Source organism: Carettochelys insculpta, chromosome 1, assembly GCF_033958435.1.
Source record: "Carettochelys insculpta isolate YL-2023 chromosome 1, ASM3395843v1, whole genome shotgun sequence".
NCBI classification, from domain to species: Eukaryota; Metazoa; Chordata; order Testudines; family Carettochelyidae; genus Carettochelys; species Carettochelys insculpta.
The window spans coordinates 98,758,313-98,772,811 of NC_134137.1; the positions used below are offsets into that span (position 1 = coordinate 98,758,313).

Here is a 14,499-nt window from a genome sequence, read left to right on the forward strand (position 1 = left end):
AGGGAAATCCTGGACATGTTCAAGGACTCTGACCAAATCCCAAAGAATGTGAAAAATGAAATAACTGAGGCAGGGAATGTTAAACCACCAAGGAAAGGAAATGGGATCCAGTGTACACTGTAGACACAGCTGGAAGACCTGGACTTCAACTATGATCTGGCACTTCTGTCCCACGGCCCCCAACAGATGCAAAAAAAGACATCAGACCTTGACAACATCCCAGATAAAATTCGCTCAAACATCCACAAGGGAAAATCTAAGATCTTGCAAATCAACATCAGTAGCACAGAGACAGTCAAACTTGTTGGCAGGGCTCTGGAAGAAGTTGAAGTGTTCACACACCTGGGCAGCATCATTGATAAAGAGGGAAGCTGATGTGAGAGTGAGGATTCAGAAAGCAAGAACAGCTTTTCTTCTCATGAAAAACATCTGGAATTCTAATCAGATCAGAACCCAGATTATGATCAAGTTATTCAACTCCAGTGTCAAATCAGTCCTACTGTGTGGAACAGAAACTTGGAGAGCAACAGAGAGAATTGTCAAAAAAGAAATTCAGACATTTATTAATAACTTCTTCCTTAAAATCCTCTGGATTCACTGGCTGTACACCATCAACAACCGAGACCTATGACAACTGACTCACCAAATTCCTGATGAAGAAGAAATCAGGAAAAGAAGATGGCAGTGGATCAGACATACCCTTAAAAACCCAACCATCAACATCACAAGGCAAGCCTTAAATTGCAACCCACAAGGAAAAAGGAAAGGAGAATGCCCAAGAAACACCTGTTGTAGAAACTTCAAAGGCAGACACTAACAAGATGGGATAACCAGGTCAGAACTGGAAAAGATCACCCAGGACAGGGATGCTGGCAAATGGTCGTCAACAATCTATACTCCAAGAGGCTTACTCCTACTACTACCTGATATACCAGACCAATCTTTTATCTTTAAGCTCACACTACAGTCCACACATGCAGTGGTACCAACAGCTGCTGTGGTCCCAGGGGCAAGGTGGGATGGAAGGCCAGGACCACCCCTGGGAAGGGACAGGTCTAAGTGTGGAAGGGGCAGGGCTTTGGACAGCCAGCCCTGGCCCCTGCCTCCCATGCTGACTCAGAGCCACATGCAGACCAGTGGCACAGTCTTCTGTGACATTTCAAAAGGGCCCAGAGCTCTGGCCACTGCTACTGCTATTTTGGCACTGTTGGTGTCTGGAGCTCTGGGCCACTTTAAAATGCTGAGCCTGGTGCTTTGCCCCCCTGCCCCCCCCCACACACATTGGCGGGCCTGCATATATGCCATCATTTGGTGAGCTATTATGCAGATACCAACTCAGTGTATCCCTCTAAAAACTGTAATATATTTTGGAGAACCAAGGGTAGAAGGAAATCACTTGAACACAGACAGCAGCAGCAGTAGCAAATTTTTCATTTTATTCTATCACACAGAACTAGCTAGAACCAACCAAAATGGGCTGAGCTAACAATCTAATGATCTAACTCAGTTACTATGACAACAACAAGATCTATCACTATGACAACCCAATGCACAACATATTCCTCCCCCCTTACTAAGAACATTCCCTTAATAGCACAAACACTAATCTAGGGAATGAGGGTAGACTGCCTCAGTTCCAGGCTAATCCTGGGGATTATTTTACCCCATAATCATGGGCTAAATTTAACTGAAAATTCAGCCACTGGGGAGTCCTTCTTCCTCTAGGTATTCTGATATTCTTGAGCCTGAAGTTGTTACGGGTTTGGGCCTGACTACGGCCTCAGGACTCGAAGTGCGAATAGGTGAGGCAGTTGAGTCAGCCCACTCAAGGAGGAAGTTTCTGTTTGCTGGATGTGATAATGGAGGAGAAGACTCGAGAACAGGTGAGTCTTGACTTGATATCTCACTGGTAATGATTAAGTCAGCCAACTCAACTGAATATGTGTCCTGGGGACAGGCATAACCGGGCAACAGCTGATGTACATGCCAACACCAGATGAGCTCCTCTAGAGTCCAGACAGGTCCTGTTTGAGCAATCATCATGGCAATAGCTAATTTAGCCCCAGAAGCATAGTTCTGAGCCAAAACCAGCTGTCCATAACTAAAGGTTCAGTCTTTTGCCCTGGATGCACAACTGATGACTTTACCTTGATATTGACATTGCACAGTTTGCACTGGATCAGAAGGTTTCAACCGATCAAAGCAAATGTTTAGCTGTCGTCCCATGATTAGAAAGGCTGGAGACACTTTGATTGTAATAGGAGGTGTGTTTCTGTATGGTAGTATGAAGATGTCCAGGCACTTTTGAATGAGTGAATGTCCCCTGGCTGATTTTAAAGCTTGTTTTGTTGTCTTCACAAACCTTTCAGTTAATCCATTTGTGGATGGATGATACTGTGCTGAAGTAATGAATCCCATTTGCTTTCATAAAAATTTCAAACTGCTAAGAGATAAACTGCAGACCATTGTCACTCACAAATTATTCTGGCAGACCAAGACAACTAAAGATTCTGTGCAGGTTTTGGATACTACTCTCAGCAGTAGTGGGCAACATTATAGACACTTCTGGTCATTTAGAATGGACATTTGCCAACACCAAGAACATGGTTCCTTCAAATGGGCCAGAAAAATAACAAGAATATTCTGCCATGTTTTTTCAGGCTATTCCACTGGGTGTAAATGAGTGTGCAGTTCTCACACCCTGACATGAAATACAAGCTCTTGCCTTCTCTTCAATCACACAGTCCAAGCTAGGCTACCAAAAATAGCTGTGTGCAATTTCCTTCATGCGCACTATTCCATGGTGACATGATTGTAGCTGTTCTAACATCTATGATCTCAGTTGTGACATGCATTCCCCACAAAAATCACCCAGCACCCATCAATCAATAACTCCTTCCTCCTGGACATGTAGGCTATGGCTACACTGTTGTTTCTATTTCGGGATACACTTGTATCCCCAAATAGAAACCCCGTGCCTAAACACTGTGCTCATAATAGCAGGGCTATTTCAAGCATGGTATTTCATTCCTGCTACCCGTCATCATAAGAAGGATAGCAAGAAGGTTTGAAATGGGAGCTTATTTCAAAGTTTGGCAGTAGGTTCAAAATAAGTTTCCTCAAAATATCTTACACAATTTGTGTTGTGCAAATTTTGTAAGTTATTTCAGGTTACGGCTGCAGGGTACGTCTACACTACAGACTTATTCCAGAATATTTTATTCCAGAGTTATTATTTCAAATTAAGTTATTCTGGAATAACACATGTACTCTACATAGAAGCCCCAAAATAAGCAAAACTTATTCCAAAATAGTGTCCATGCACAATAGAGCCTATTTCAGATTAGAGCCCCTGGAATCACGTACAAAGTAGGCACTTGCAACCATTGTTCTATGGGTACACACTAGCATTATTTTGGAATAAGCTATTCTGGAATAGCTTATTTTGATATAGCCCCTATTCCCTGTCTGTACAGCCCACTATTCCAAAATATATATTTCAGAACAGGCACTATTCTGGCTTACATAATTAAAAATAAGTCATTAGCTATTACAAAATTATTTTGAAATAGTGTATTTGCTGTGTAGATGCTCACAAAGTTATTTCAGAATAGTGCCACTATTATGAAGTAACTTTGTTGTATAGAAATACCCATAGGAACAAGGTTGGGTGGACCTGAGAGTCCTGTAGAGGTGTCCCATGCATCAATAAGTCCATAAATTGGGACAGAACAGGGTTAATATGAATTGCAGTCACGTGGATATTCTCTACCAGTTCAAAATAGAAGATTTCCTTTTGGCCAACATCTCTAGTTGATTGACAAAAGCTGCCTTTACAGACCATCTGCATTGTAATGCAAAGCAGATTTCCAATATCTGATTTCATATGCGTGTCCAGAAAACAACAATGCCCATCATTGTATATGAATAGCAGCCAATTGTGAAATGAATGTTTGTGGACCATAAACTGAATTCAGAGGCCAATTGTGTGTGAGAAGGGTAAATGTCCATCCAGTTACTGATGAAATTTCCAGATCCCCAAAACGATTCCTAATGATTCATGCTCAGCTCATGCACAGTTAGTTTTTGCCTTGCTTACTTGGAGTGGCACAAGAGCAATTGGTGTCCCTTCGTATGAAGGCATAAAATGTGAGAAGATCGCTCCCAGTCCATAAGGGGAGGCATTGCTGGCCAACTGTAAAGGTAAGAATGGATCAAATGCATCAGGACCTCCAAGTTTAGCAATGCACATTTAGCTTTGTTAAACAAAACATCACAGGCTTCAGTCCACTTCCAGGCCTTGTTCTGGCCAAGGTGTTCATGAAGTGGTCTTAGCAGTGTGGCTAAATGTGACTACGTGACTTTCACAATTACCTTAACGTGTTCAGGTGAGTTACGAAGGCCAGTACCATCAATGATGTTTCCCAAATATTCAACAGAGGGATGAAAGAATCCACACTTGTCTTTGCAGACTCATAGGACATATTCTTACAGTCTTGGTAGGGTAGACAGTCTAAGATCTTAAGGTGATCCTCCTCATTCCTAACAGTGACCAGGATGTTGTCAAGATGGCAGTGGACTCCTGGCAAGCCACACAAGATCTGGTCCACAGCTCTCTGGAACAAAGCTGTGGCAAAGTTTATTCTGAAGGGTAGCTGAAAACAGTGATAAAGCCCTTTGTGTGTCATGGTAGTCAACAGCTCTGGGGACTTCTCATCTACGTGCATCTGTAAATATGCTTGACTCACATCAATCTTGCTGAGCATTTGTCCCCCTGCTAGGCCCACAAAGAAGTCATCAATACAAGTAAAACACACAACACTGCATACAACACTGGATTGATGGTGACCATAAAATCTCAGCAAATCTGAATGGAGCCATCTTTCTTCAATATTGGAAAGATGTGAGTTTCCCTTGCTCTGTGAGTAATTATTATTAGGCCTCAGTTTTTGAGTAGGTGCTCCAGGTTTGCTTCAGCTTTTGGACTGATGGCATATATCACAGTTCTAGCCTTCAGCTATTTTGGTCAGATATCAGGTTTAATGTTCAGTTTCATGGTGATTTCCCTCCTACTTCCCAGATGATCTCCAAAAACAGCAACAAGCTTTTTTTATAAATTGGTCAAAACTGTTTCTTCTTTAGTCATCATTTGCACTTCTCCCCAGTTCAGCTGGATTTTCCTAAGCCATGATCTACCCATTAAGGCTGGGCAATGACCATTTACCACAAAGAGTGGTAATTCAGCTACCTGTCCACTGAGTTTCACCTTAACATCAAGAGAGCCCAACAGGGATACAACTTCTCCTGCATATGTCTTCAGAATGATCTTTGTTGCTTTTACTGGAAGGTCCTTTAGCTTTTCCTTGCACACAGGGGCTACCTTTACAATACAGAGATCTTTCAAAAGAAGCCCTGCTGGAAGATCTCTTCTGAAAGAACTTCTCTTAAAATCGTGCATCCACAGGCAAAAATGAGGATCAAAAGAGTGATCCGCTCTTTCAAAAAAGTGCATCCTCACAGACTCTGTTCTTTCTAATGAATGTGAAACGGATGGAAAAATCAGGCCTCATGAGACTGCTCTTTCGAAAAAAAAAGTGTCTACACATGTTTTCCTCCAAAAGAAGCTTTTGAAAGGGGGTGTTCTTCCTGAAATGGGAAGGTAAGAGCTCTTTCAAAAGGAGGCCACACTCTTTTGATTTACTTTTGAAAGAACACTTTCATGTGTAGACACTCCATGGGGTCTTTCAAAAGAGCCCCCTTTTTTCAAAAAGTCTTTTAAAAAAGTCGCTAGTTTAGATGCAGCCAGGGAGTGAGACCATGCATGCAAGTTTGCCATCCAACAGCAGGGCTACCTAGTATTCATGTGAATCAAAGACAAAATTTGGAGTGATTCTTCTTGTTCATATGGGGTGTCACTTTGATCATCCTGAGTTTGCTGAAGGGTATGCAGACTTTCCCTTTGGTCCATCAGAATACAGGTTTTTGTTTTTGATCTTTTGTTTGCAGGTACATTCAATGTATTTCTTTTTGCCTCACTGTTGACATACTAGGTCCTTACACCAGCATTCTGATGCATAGTGACCTGGCTTACTACATCTGTAACATTCCTGGCTACCCACTGTTTTGTGGGTAGGTTATGCATGCTAGGGTGTGCACTGCGGTACTGCACCTCCTGCATGGCCAGTTCCATGGACACTGCGATATCAATGACCTTCTGTAGGGGGAGCTGAACCTCTGTTAATGGGCGCTTCCTAATAGCTTCACTGTGAAGGACACACACTAACTTGTCACATGTGGCATCATTTAATATCTCCTTAAATTCACAGTGTCCTGAAAGCTTTTTCAAAGTTGCTACAAATTGTACAAATGTTTCCCTTAAAAAAAAAATCTCTTTTTTGGAACCTACCCCTTTCTGCAATTACCATTGTGGAGCATAATACAACCCCAGGATTTCCATAGTGTCACTGTAAGGTTCCATCCCTTAACAGGATGCAATAAACTGCGTAGCAGGGAGTGGGTCTTTGCTCCTACAACACTTAACCATATTGCTGCCTTCTTTTCTTAATTTCATTTGCAGTAACAAAAGGGTCAAAATGTTCAGTATATACATGGCACTGCTCTACAGTTTCCTCAAAATGTCCCAGCAGCCCCTTAAGTGTAGCCACTTCTGTTGCAACTCTGTCTTTCTCTCTTTTCATTTTTTTATATATCTCTTCACATCAGGGTGTCACTCAAATCAGAGCAAAGCAGAAGTCAGTTCTCATCTCTCCTCCCCACCCCTGCCATTTCAAAACAGCAAAAAGGGTTTGTTTTCTTACACTGACTTCTGCTGCCAGAGGCAACACAGGAATCCCATCTTTCTCACCACTTTGTCATATTATTTGGAGTCACAGAATTCAGGAAAAAGCTGTATGAACACAGAGAGCTACAGCAGTTGCAAGTTCTCCATTTGATTCCATCACACAGAACAAGCTAGAATCAACTAAAACTGGCTGGGTTAATACTCGTAGGCTACATCTACACAAGCGTTCCTCTTTTGAAAGAGGCATGCAAATGAAGGAAATCGAAAACACAAATGAGGCAGAGATTTACCTATTTCCTTTAAAAAAATAGGAAGAAGGGTTCTTTCAAAGATGGGGATTACTTTTGAAAGAGCTGCATCTACACTGTTTTTCTTCTTTCAAAAAAATAATACACAAATGAGATGCCAGATATATAAATCTATGTCTTATTTGCATTTTCGATTTCCTTTATTTGCATGCTTCTTTTGAAAGAGGAATGCTATTGTAGACATAGCCCTAATGATCTAACTCAGTTACTATGACAACAACAAAATCTATTACTGTTACAACCCAATGTACAACAAAAACTTTGTGCAGCCCCTTTGACAGTTGGCAGCAAGCATCGGGGTCACAAAATGTTGTATTTATTGTTTTACCTAGATAAAACGTAAATTGAGTTTGAACCTTTCACAAAGCCTATGACCGTTTCTACACAGGCCACTTTCTTTGAAAGTGGCATGGTAATACATGGCCCGCAATATGCTAATGAGGCACAGATGCAAATTCCCTGCACCTCATTAGCATACGGTCATGTGATTTGGAGTCCCGAAGACCGTTCTTCTGGACTCCAAAATGCTGTGCAGAAGCGTGGCCCCGGGGGAGCTTCCGGAAGGAAGTCCTTCTTCTGGAGGCCCCTTCTTCCTGAAAATATGTGGGAAGAAGGGGCCTCTGGGAGAAGGACTTCCTTCTGGAAGACCACCCGGGGGCCGTGCTTCTAAATGGCATTTTGGAGTCCAGAAGAATGGTTTTCCAGACTCCAAATCATGTGACCATATGCTAATGAGGCATGGAGAATTTGCATCCGCGCCTCATTGGCATATTTCGGGCCTTGTATTACCATGCCACTTTCAAAAAAAGTAGCCTGTGTAGAAACGGCCTATGTGTTCTGTACTTCAACTGGAGGGGTAGACTGTAGGCAAGAGTGCCCATGCATAATGGAGCTCTGGGAAACGGTGTTCTTAAGATATTACAGTGTCCTTGCTGGAGGCTGCCTTGGTCTTGGGATTCTAGGGTAGCTGTACGTTAGGTTTCTTGTAGGTTTAGCAGACAAGCCTATGTCCAAAGTGTGTGCCAGAGAGCCCAAGACCGAGTGCTGGAGCCTACTAAGAATCAAATGTTGGGTTTGAACCACAGAAACCTAGTGAGTGACCAGAAAGGGGAGATTGACCAGGGTGATGAGAATTTCTGATAAAGTTTTGCAACTTATTTCAAATGTTAATTTATGTACCTTTAAGGTCCAAGCATGTCCCTTTGCTATGACTCTTTTTTTTCTGAAAGACTAAAAACATTATGCAATCTGTTATTGAATTTCCGTTCCCCAAGTAGGTATTTAAAGAATGTGATCAAGCCATCCCTGAATCTTTTTTTCTTTAACACTAACTGTCCTTGAGTCTTCCTCAGGGCATGTTTTCTAATCCTTTTAACATAACCATGTTTTTTCTCTGAACTCTATCCAAGTTTTCAGGTGTCTTTGAATCATGGACACACAGTATAACAGAAAAAAAAAACATGCCCACTTGGCAATGATTCCTATTTGTAATTATATATTAGACTGATCAGTTATCCATGCCAGTTTTTAGTACATGTAATTTGTGCCATATTGATTGTATATCTTTCTAGTTTCTTAATCAAGATATTGTGCAGTAGCAAATTAAATATCTTAAAGAATTGCAGACATATTGTATTAATACTACTAGCAGATGCACCCAGCATTACTCAGATACTTAACTGTATAAATGTGTTTTTTTAAGGAAAATGTACATGCTACATTAAATGATAGTATGTGGGAGGGGACTGGGCTGCAAGAGTGAGGCCGGTGTTGGGAGGGTTGGGAAGGCTCAGGACAAGGGGTAGAAGGAATAGACAGTCTTGGAGAGGTGGCAGAGGGTGGGCAGCTCAGGCCCAGAGGTTGGGTGGAGGGGCTTAGGGCAGGTGGTGGGGGTGAAGGACACAGGGGAGGATTTGGGAGGCTTAGGGCAGAGTTTGGGAGTAAGGACGGGGTTGGGTGTTCATGTTAAGGCCTTAGGGCTGGGATGGGAACAGGAATCAGGACAGTGGGTGGGGGCACAGGGCAAGGGGCTCAGGACTGGGGACTGGGAGACGCAGGGACATACTGGGTCATACATGGCAGCAAATGTGGCACTGATCTGTGGTGGGGAGGACAGCACTGAACTGCTTGGCCCAGTGTCTCTTTGAGGGGAATGGGTAATGTGTCTCTGCCCCCCCGGAATATCCTCCAAGAGGGCAGACTCCAGTTCCCAGGCCTCTGGTGTCTCCTCCTTTGGAGGATTTGGGATGGGGGGCATTTACCCTGTCCAGTGGCTGAAAGGTATGAAAGCACCATCTCTAGGTGGCCACTAAGTTCCTGCAGCATTGCCACCAGTGTTCCTTGCTTCTTTGCCCCTCCCTTCCCACATTCTAGAAAACCATCAGATTCGAGGCATTTTCCATTTTCCTGGCCAAACCCTGGCCTTTGTTTAAGTTCGGGTAAAGGGAAGCTGCACACCAAATTTGGTGATCCTAGCTGCTCTTGTGGTTTAGGAAGAGTTCTTGAACAAATCGACTCACAAAGACAGACAGATTCAAAGACAGACACATTCTAATACATATGTAATACCATGTTAGTCTGACAGAATGTATTTTCCGCAAATCCATGCTGATTATCATTAATTATATTGCCATGCTTACCCCTGTACCAAGTCTAATGGTTATTTTTGGAAAGGATAGTATTTCATGATCATGTGTTATGAATATATCATCTTATTTTTCCCAAATGCAAAACAAAATATTTATTGAACACTTTTATCATCTCTCCATTTTATTGACAATTCTACCATTTTTATCTAGCAAGGAAACTTTTTTTTTTTTGTGGAGGTTTCCTTCTGTACTTAATTTAAAAAGAACAACTTCCTCTTTCAGTTTGCTGATCATAAAGTTTGCTTAGTGTCCTTTTGCTTTCCTTATCAATTTTCTTCCATGTCAGTCATCCATTTTCTTGCATTTGCTATATTTTCTATAAACGTCTCTTTTCATTGCTCCTCTAAAACAGGTATTATCATGTTTAGCCATTTTTGTCAGCAATGGATTTCTGCATCTATTAAAATGAGCGAAAGTTTAGCCACTCAGTTCAATGGAGACAGGATTTTACCCCTTTTTCAGTTTTACTCTTTTCTCTTTCTCCTCTGATTTGAACATTATCTTAATGCAGTAATTTGTGATTTTAGATTTTTATGTTTTCGGGTTTTGTTTTTAATTTAGCAGATATATGTTGAGATTGGTTAGTTTCTTGGAAAAGATCCAGGACCTGATTCTGACCTCAGCTACCAGTGTCAGTCATGATTTACTACTCTGAATATTATTTACTATTCTGCTTACTGTATAATTAATATAATAACACTAGTGTAAAAATGATGTAAGTGGCAGGGGAATTAAGTTGGGAGTCTTTCACTGAAGAACTCAAGAACTCAATCAACGAGCTATTTTTTTTCTCATAGCCATTCTTGGTCATTTTAGAAAAAGAAGAACAACATAAAATTACTTTGGTTTAGAGTAAGCTTTTTTCTTGATATTCAGTTATATTTCTGTAAGAGATTCCTCTGAACACTCTTAAAAAGAAAGAAGAAAACCAGCTATGACTTGAGAGATCACTGGATAATATATTCCAATATATGTTACTGTTCTTGCAATTTACATACTTAAGTTATTTGGAATAGGGTAAGATATATGGACAACGTATTTTGACCTGAAAGTTAATCAAAATTAGGTGGTGTGATAAGTAAGTTATGCTCTTTCTCTTCTGAATGCATTTAAATTTTAAGTACATAGCCTATTGAAATGGTTGGATCTGACGCAAACCCATTCTAATTTCCAAAACATTAATAGTTGGACCTGTCTTTGTTAAAATAAATGTGCCATGGTTATAGATGGAGTCAATGTTCTTACTTATGACAAAGATGCCCCTTGACATAGCCTTAAAAATTTCTATTCTACCCTAAAGAAAGTTATAGTGTAGTTGCAAAAAAAATTCATCATGGTCAACATAATCATAATCATTGAGTATGATTGTGTAAAATTTATCTTGCTTCATAAAATTTTCAAATGAGTTTTGCAAATTGGTGTTCTGCTGGTTATGTATACGGTCTAACTACTGCTTAGACCAGCCCTATACACGCAAAACAAAAACATAACTCATTATTATTTGCAAACTCATGAACATTTTAAACTTAAAAATATAGTGTACTGTCTCAATTCACTATCCAAACCTGAAAAGTTAAGTTTCTTTTTATGAAGGTCTTTCTTTCAGGAGATGGCTTCAAATGGAATACTTATGTATATGCTAAAAGACAAACATACGTAAGTGCTTTTCTGAATTGAATCATCATTGAGATTCATCGTGAATTATTCCTGAATATTGTCATTGGAGTAACTGTCAAACAGTTTAGATAGTTCTCATTGTATGATTAAAAAATCATGAACTATTGGGCATCATCATCTAATTTAAAGGTATCATCTCTGCTACAGGGAAACACATAACTTTAAAAATCCTCAACTGATATACATTTACATCACATGAGGATCTGGCCTTTGGTTTTTACACCTTTTAAATAATAACACTAAAGTAAGTATGTGGCAGGTGGTAACATCTGATTTAATCTCTGGCTCAACTGCCTATTTTTAGTCATGTTTGTGGTTATGTTTTCTGATGGTTCAGTATTTTCTGTTCAGATGCTGTTTTGGTGCTGATGCCTCTAAAGGAAAATTACCTTTCTTGGAGGACAGTCATCCACAAAACACGGTGTATAAGGGATGAATTTAACAGTAATGTCATGAACATTTCCTGAAATTCTGATGTGTACTGGTGTCAGAAGTCAAACAGTGTGCTTGGAAGGTGGGAGAGGAGAAAGACAGAGTGTTGTCAGGATTCTTCTAATCATGGGAGAACCAGCTTATGCAATCTCAGACGTAATAGCTCTAATTGTTTTATAAAGCCTCAACTCAGTCTAGTACAATGGAGATGTAAGTCCTGTAACTTTCTGTAAGCTTTGTGACAGGAGTTTGTGACAGTAGCTTTGTTCTGTATGGTTGCAGTTTATTTCATGAGCTGATTTCTTTCTCCTTTGTGGGAACGAGGAAACTGTGAATGTGGGTGGGTGAGCAATGGAATCAGCCCCCGAAGCCAGCCTGTCTGGACAACCAGCTGCCAGCAGCACCTTAATGGCCAGAGAATAATAGGAGCTGAGCCCTGAAAATGATCCCACCAAAGGAAGAGAAAGAGGTCCCATCAAGTGAATATCAAAGTCCCATCTGCTGTTAGCTTGTGACCCATAGTCATAAGGAGTCCTGGGCCCATGGTGAAGACTTATACAACATCCTGCAGCAGTAGGACTGGACTAAGGCATATAAAAGAGGGGTGCAGAGCTGTTGGAGTTCTTTTTCTTTCTGCTTCTTGCCATCAGCACTCTGCAGGAGTTAGTCTCAGTTGGCTGGGGAGGCAGGAGGACGACCATAGCCCTGGCCCACCCCCCACCACCTCCCCAGTGTGGATAGTGCTGAGTACGACAGCTGACAAAGGAGCAGGCTGACAAGAGGGTCATACAATAGGTTCACTGCCCAGGATTGATGAATGCAGCCATACACGCAGGACCCTGCCATGCCTTGGCTACCTCTGCTGTCCCTACACAACTCTTCACCAGTGTGAGTTCACCTGTGTAAGTGTATGAAGTGGGAGTGTGTGCTTGAAAGCTAGTTCCCCTTTTCCCTTTAATCTGATAGCAGCGTTTAATAAAATACATATGAGTGTAACCCTGTGGTGGTCTCTAGTGTAAAATTAGCGTAACCGTATTAGACAGTAAATAACAGACTAAGTTGTCAAACATGGTCCACTAACCGGGATTTAGTTAAGAATAAAGCTGTTCTTGGCCCATTAATGTATCTTCCTTGGGACCTAGTCTAACATTCCAAAGTAAGCGCCATCTGCAGTTAGAAAATTTATCTCCCACCGGAAAACCAGGAGATTTCTCTCAATGGAAAACAATGATCTCTTTCGAATGGGACATGCAACACTTATGATCATTTTTGGACTTTCTGAAGTTATAGGCACAATAGGTATTGTCACAATTTTTTTTTTATTATTTATTGGTATTCACAGTATCTTTAGCTATAGAAAGCTCTATGTGGGATTTTTTAAAGGAGATTGTGTTGTTCTCATGCTTCTGTTCAGCTGCCTAACACTAAAATACCAATCTCTTAGAACCAGAAGGGACCTTCAAAAGTCATTGAGTCCAGCCCCCTGCCCTCTTGGCAGGACCAAGCACCATCCCTATTTTTCATCTATTTGCCCCAGATCCCTGAATGGCCTCCTCAAGGACTGAGCCCACAATACCGGTTTAGCAGGTCAATGCTCAAACCCCTCAGTTATCCCTACCCCTTTCACAGCTCTCAAAGAATGTGATTTTATAGACAGAGAGATCAAAATAAGCCTAACAACCTTTTTGTTAAAAATAACTTTCCAAATATTGCAAAGAGCAGTTTTTTCTGTAGCATACATTCAATGTACAGAATTCATGGTGTCTATGGAATGGTAGCAAGACTTTATCAACACTCATTTTGGTTGACTTGTTTTAGTTTTGGTTTAGCAACTTATGAATCATTCCCTAATTATCCATGCACTTTTTCAATGATAAAAAAATTCTATATAATACTTTCAGTATATAGTTTGCAAATGTCCAATACTCCTTAAAGGTAAAGCAATAGTTCGTAGGGATATTAGAAAACAGAAAAAAGCAAAAAGATAAGAGATGAATACACAAGAAGGGAAACATACACTATTAGTAATACATTAATGCGAGGTAAGTGCAACTCAAAATCACACTCTCACCCAGCCCTAGCTCAATAACCCAGCCCTGTGCAGCTATGGTTAAACACCCCCAAGTGGCCAAGCTCACCACTACACCACACGCCCATCTCTGGGAACACAACCCTCACATAACTCGAGGGACTACTGAAAACTTAATGGTTATGTCTACACAGTGTGCTGCTGTTGGCAGGGTCATGCAAATGAAGGTACACAACAATGCAAATGAGGCACTCATTTTCAAATTGCATGCCTTATTTGCATTCTTTCGTGTAGTCGTTGTCCCTGTGGAGGCTTCAGTCACCATGAAACAGATTGTGTAGAAGACAGTCTGTCAACCAAAACCCCTGTTGTTGAAAGCCCCTTATCCCTCATTTTTGTCAGGGATAAGGGGCTGTCAATAAGGAGGGTTTTGATCAACAAACACCTGTCTATATGGTTCGTTTTGTGCAACTGAAGCCTCTGCTATCATGTGAGTGTATGCAAATAAAGTGCATGATTTGTAAATAAGTGCCTCATTTGCATTGTCAAATGCCCACATTTTCATGTCTCTACCGGCAGCAGCATACCATGTAGACGTAGCCC

The 14,499-nt window shown here is 41.0% G+C and overlaps 1 long non-coding RNA gene across 1 annotated transcript in view; it reads left to right on the forward strand.

Moving 5' to 3' along the window:
• Positions 1-1,743: 1,743 nt before the first annotated feature.
• LOC142005700 (uncharacterized) overlaps positions 1,744-14,499 on the forward strand; it is a 109,422-nt gene continuing 96,666 nt past the window's right edge. The window contains exon 1 of the long non-coding RNA XR_012643109.1: positions 1,744-1,883. This is a non-coding gene — a long non-coding RNA (uncharacterized LOC142005700). The remainder of the gene's footprint in view (positions 1,884-14,499) is intronic.